Consider the following 5,626-nt stretch of genomic DNA (forward strand, 5'->3'; position numbering starts at 1 on the left):
TAATACCCAACTTGGATTGGTGATCTAGAGTTGTTAGTTTATCTTGTTTCCATTGACATTACTTATGAATTGGGGTTAACTAGGTGATGAGCGGATAATTTATACGCTTTTTGGCATTGTTTTTAGTATGTTTTTAGTATGTTTTAGTTAGTTTTTATTATATTTTTATTAGTTTTTATTTAAAATTCACTTTTCTGGACTTTAATATGAGTTTGTGTGTTTTTCTGTGATTTCAGGTATTTTCTGGCTGAAATTGAGGGACCTGAGCAAAAATCTAATTCAGAGGCTAAAAAGGACTGCAGATGCTGTTGGATTCTGACCTCCCTGCACTCGAAGTAGATTTTCTAGAGCTACAGAAGCCCAATTGGCGCGCTCTCAATTTTGTTAGAAAGTAGACATCCTGGGCTTTCCAGAAATGTATAATAGTTCATACTTTGCCTGAGATTTGATGGCCCAAACTGGCGTTCCAAATCAGCTCAAGAATTTTGGCGTTTAACGCCGGAACTGGCACAAGAATGGGAGTTAAATGCCCAAACTGGCACAAAAGCTGGCGTTTAACTCCAAGAAAAGTCTCTACACATGAAAGCTTCAATGCTCAGCCCAAGCACACACCAAGTGAGCCCAGAAGTGGATTTTTATATCATTTACTCATTTTTGTAAACCCTAAGCTACTAGTTATCTACAAATAGGACCTTTTACTATTGTATTTTACATCCTGGAATCTTTTGATCACTTTAGATCTGAGGATCATCTTTGGACGTCTAGTTCTTAGATTATGGGAGGCTGGCCATTCGGCCATGCCTAGACCTTGTTCTTATGTATTTTCAACGGTGGAGTTTCTAAACACCATAGATTAAGGTGTGGAGCTCTGCTGTACCTCGAGTGTTAATGCAATTACTATTGTTCTTCTATTCAATTCAGCTCATTCTTGTTCTAAGATATTCATTCGCACCCAAGAACATGATGAATGTGATGATTATGTGACGCTCATCATCATTCTCACTTATGAACGCGTGCCTGACAACCACTTCCGTTCTACAAGCAAACAAGGCATGAATGTTTATCTCTTGGATTCCTTAATCAGAATCTTCGTGGTATAAGCTAGAACTGATGGCGGCATTCAAGAGAATCCGGAAGGTCTAAACCTTGTCTGTGGTATTCTGAGTAGGATTCGAGGATTGAATGACTGTGACGAGCTTCAAACTCCTGAAGGCTGGGCGTTAGTGACAGACGTAAAAGAATCACTGGATTCTATTCCAACCTGATTGAAAACCGACAGATGATTAGCCCTGCTGTGACATAGCGCATTGAACATTTTCACTGAGAGGACGGGACTGTAGCCATTGACAACGGTGATGCCCAACATACAGCTTGCCATGGAAAGGAGTAAGAAGGATTGGATGAAGACAGTAGGAAAGCAGAGAGACGGAAGGGACAAAGCATCTCCATACGCTTATCTGAAATTCTCACTGATGAATTGCATAAGTATCTCTATCTTTATTTTATGTTTTATTCATCTTTTAATCATTTATCCTCCATTACCATTTGAATCCGCTTGACTGAGATTTAAAAGATGACCATAGCTTGCTTCATACCAACAATCTCCGTGGGATCGACCCTTACTCGCGTAAGGTTTATTACTTGGACGATCCAGTGCACTTGCTGGTTAGTTGTGCGAAGTTGTGATAAAGAGTTGAGATTGCAATTGAGCGTACCGTGTTGATGGCGCCATTGATGATCACAATTTCGTGCACCAAGTTTTTGGCATCGTTGCCGGGGATTGTTTGAGTTTGGACAACTGACGGTTCATCTTGTTGCTTAGATTAGGTATTTTTCTTCAGAATTTTTAAGAATGAATTCTAGAGTTTCAAGGTGATATTTTTATCATCACCAAAGCTGATTGATTCTCATCAATTTAGCTCTTGAATGTAATGTCCTGCTGAAGCTTGGCTAGCCATGTCTAATCTTTTTAGACTGAAGCTTTAGACTAACATTGCATGATTCCTGGAATCTCATTAAGAATTTTCATATCCTTATTTTCTTTTTCCACATAATTTTTGAAAAATCCAAAAAAAATTACAAAGTCATAAAAATCAAAAATATTTTATGTTTCTTGTTTGAGTCTAGTGTCTCATTTCAAGTTTGGTGTCAATTGCATGTTTCTGTTCTTCTTGCATTTTTCGAATTCATTCATGTGTCTTCATTGATCTTCAAGTTATTCTTGATGATTTGCTTGCTTTGATCTTTAAATTATCTTGTCTTGTGTGTTTTTTTGTTTCTCATATGCATTCTCAACTTGTTAGTGTCAGTAGTATACAAACTTCTAAGTTTGGTGTCTTGCATGCATTGTTTATTTGATTTTTGTTGTATTTTGATTATTCCTCATCATTAAAAATTCAAAAAAAATCTAATTTGTGTCTTTTCAAGTCAATAATACAGAGAATTGAAGATTCAGAACATGCAGCAGAGAAATTACACAGAAAAAGCTGGGCGTTCAAAACGCCCAGTGAAGAAGGAAAACTGGCGTTTAAACGCCAGCCAGGATACCTGGTTGGGCGTTTAACGCCCAAAAGGGTAGCATTTTGGGTGTTAAATGCCAGAATGGATACCATTCTGGGCGTTTAACGCCAGGATGGCACAAGAGGGAAGATTTTGTTTTTAATTCAATTTTTTTTCAAGTTTTCATAATTTTTCAAAATCAAATCTTTTTCAAATCATATCTTTTCAATCATATATTTTCAAAATCAATTCTTTCCATTTTCAAAAATACTTGCTAACAATTAATGATTTGATTCAACATTTCAAGTATGTTGCCTTTTCTATTGAGAAAGGTTTAATGTCTAAATCATATCTTTTAAATTTCTTGTTAGCCAAGTCATTAATTTTAAAAAATCAAATCTTTTTAAATTGTTTTTCAATCATATCTTTTTAATCACATCTTTTTCAAAATAGTTTTCAAATCATATCTTTTTTATTTCTAATTTCAAAATCTTTTTCAAAAATCACTTTATTTCTTTCTCAATCTTAGTTTTCGAAAATCATCAATCAAATTTTCAAAATTTCTTTTAATTATTTTAAAATCTTTTACTTTAATTTCAAAAAAAAAATTCTTCCCCTCTTCGCACATCCTTCTATTTATGGACTAACACTCCTTCACTATCAACAATTCGAACTCCATCTCTCTTGATAAGTTCGAATTCTTCTTCTACCTCCTCCTTCTATTCTTCTTTTCCTCTGACATCTCAAGGAATCTCTATACTGTGACATAGAGGATTCCATATTTTCTTGTTCTCTTCTCTTTCATATGAGCAGGAACAAAGACAAAAGCATTCTTGTTGAGGCTGACCCTGAACCTGAAAGGACCTTGAAGCGAAAGCTAAGAGAAACTAAAGCACTACTCTCTGTAGAGGACCTAACAGAAATCTTCAAACTAGAAGAAGACATGGCAGCCGAAAACAACAACAATGCCAACAATGCAAGGAAGGTGCTGGGTGACTTTACTGCACCTACTCCCGACTTCTATGGGAGAAGCATCTCTATCCCTGCCATTGGAGCAAACAACTTTGAGCTTAAGCCTCAATTAGTTTTTCTAATGCAACAGAATTGCAAGTTCCATGGACTTCCATTGGAAGATCCTCATCAGTTTTTAGCTGAATTCTTGCAAATCTGTGACACTGTCAAGACCAATGGGGTTGACCCTGAGGTCTACAGACTTATGCTATTTCCTTTTGCTGTAAGAGACAGAGCTAGGATATGGTTGGACTCACAACCTAAAGAAAGCCTGAACTCTTGGGAAAAGCTAATCAATGCCTTCTTGGCAAATTTCTTTTCACCTCAAAAATTGAGTAAGCTTAGAGTGGAAGTCCAAACCTTCATACAGAAGGAAGGTGAATCCCTCTATGAAGCTTGGGAGAGATACAAACAATTGATCAGAAAGTGTCCTTCTGACATGCTTTCTGAATGGAGCATCATAGGTATCTTCTATGATGGTCTGTCTAAACTGTCCAAGATGTCATTGGACAGCTCTGCTGGAGGATCTCTTCATCTGAAGAAGACGCCTGCAGAAGCTCAAGAACTCATTGAAATGGTTGCAAATAACCAATTTATGTACACTTCTGAAAGGAATCCTGTGAACAATGGGACGAATCAGAAGAAAGGAGTTCTTGAGATTGATACTCTGAATGCCATATTGGCTCAGAATAAAATATTGACTCAGCAAGTCAATATGATTTCTCAAAGTCTGTCTGGAATACAAGTTGTACCAGGCAGTACTAAGGACGCTTCATCTGAAGAAGAAGCTTATGATCCTGAGAACTCATCAATGGAAGAGGTGAATTACATGGGAGAACCCTATGGAAACACCTATAATCCTTCATGGAGAAATCATCCAAATCTCTCATGGAAGGATCAACAGAGACCTCAACAAGGTTTCAACAACAATAATGGTGGAAGAAACAGGTTTAGCAATGGCAAGCCTTTTCCATCATCCTCTCAGCAACAGACAGAGAATTCTAAGCAGAGCCACTCTGACTTAGCAATCATGGTCTCTGATCTAATCAAAACCCCTCAAAGTTTCATGACTGAAACAAGGTCCTCCATTAGAAACATGGAGGTACAAGTGGGTCAGCTGAGTAAGAGAGTTACTGAACTCCCTCCTAGAACTCTTCCAAGCAATACAGAAGAGAATCCAAAAGGAGAGTGTAAGGCCATCAACATGGCCGAAATTGGAAAGGAGGAAGAGGCAGTGATCGCCTTTGAGGAAGATCTCAATGGACGTCCACTGGCCTTCAATGAGTTCCCTAATGAGGAATTATGGGAATCTGAGGCTCACACTAAGACCATAGAGATTCCATTGAACTTACTTCTGCCATTCATAAGCTCTGATGAGTATTCTTCCTCTGAAGAAGACGAAGATGTCACTGAAGAGCAAGTTGCTAAGTACCTTAGAGCAATCATGAAACTAAATGACAAGTTATTTGGTAATGAGACTTGGGAGGATGAACCTCCTTTGCTCACCAAAGAACTGGATGACTTGACTAGGCAGAGATTACCTCAAAAGAGACAGGATCCTGGGAAGTTCTCAATACCTTGTACCATAGGCACCATGACCTTCAAGAAGGCTCTATGTGACCTAGGGTCAAGCATAAACCTCATGCCTCTCTCTGTAATGGAGAAGCTAGGGATCTTTGAGGTACAAGCTGCAAGAATCTCACTAGAGATGGTAGACAATTCAAGAAAACAAGCTTATGGACTTGTAGAGGATGTTCTGGTAAAGATTGAAGACCATTACATCCCTGCTGATTTTATAGTCCTAGAGACTAGGAAGTGCATGGATGAATCCATCATCCTTGGTAAACCCTTCCTAGCCACAGCAAAGGCTGTGATTGATGTTGACAGAGGAGAATTGATCATTCAAGTGAATGAAGAATCCCTTGTGTTTAAGGCTCAAGGATATCCCTCTGTAACCATGGAGAGGAAGCATGAAGAGCTTCTCTCAGAGCAGAGTCAAACAGAGCCCCCACAATCAAACTCTAAGTTTGGTGTCGGGAGGCCAGAACCAAATTCTAAGTTTGGTGTTGAACCCCCACATTCAAACTCTAAGTTTGGTGTTTGGATGTTCCAACAT

At 38.2% G+C, this 5,626-nt stretch overlaps 1 non-coding gene across 1 annotated transcript; it reads right to left on the minus strand.

The window, feature by feature from the left end:
* Positions 1 to 3,847: 3,847 nt before the first annotated feature.
* On the minus strand, positions 3,848 to 3,955 carry LOC112799121 (small nucleolar RNA R71). The gene has a single exon (XR_003200698.1). It is a non-coding gene; the product is annotated as a small nucleolar RNA R71 (small nucleolar RNA).
* Between the last annotated feature and the right edge of the window lie 1,671 nt (positions 3,956 to 5,626).

Source organism: Arachis hypogaea, chromosome 4 (genome assembly GCF_003086295.3).
Source record: "Arachis hypogaea cultivar Tifrunner chromosome 4, arahy.Tifrunner.gnm2.J5K5, whole genome shotgun sequence".
Classification (NCBI taxonomy): Eukaryota; Viridiplantae; Streptophyta; class Magnoliopsida; order Fabales; family Fabaceae; genus Arachis; species Arachis hypogaea.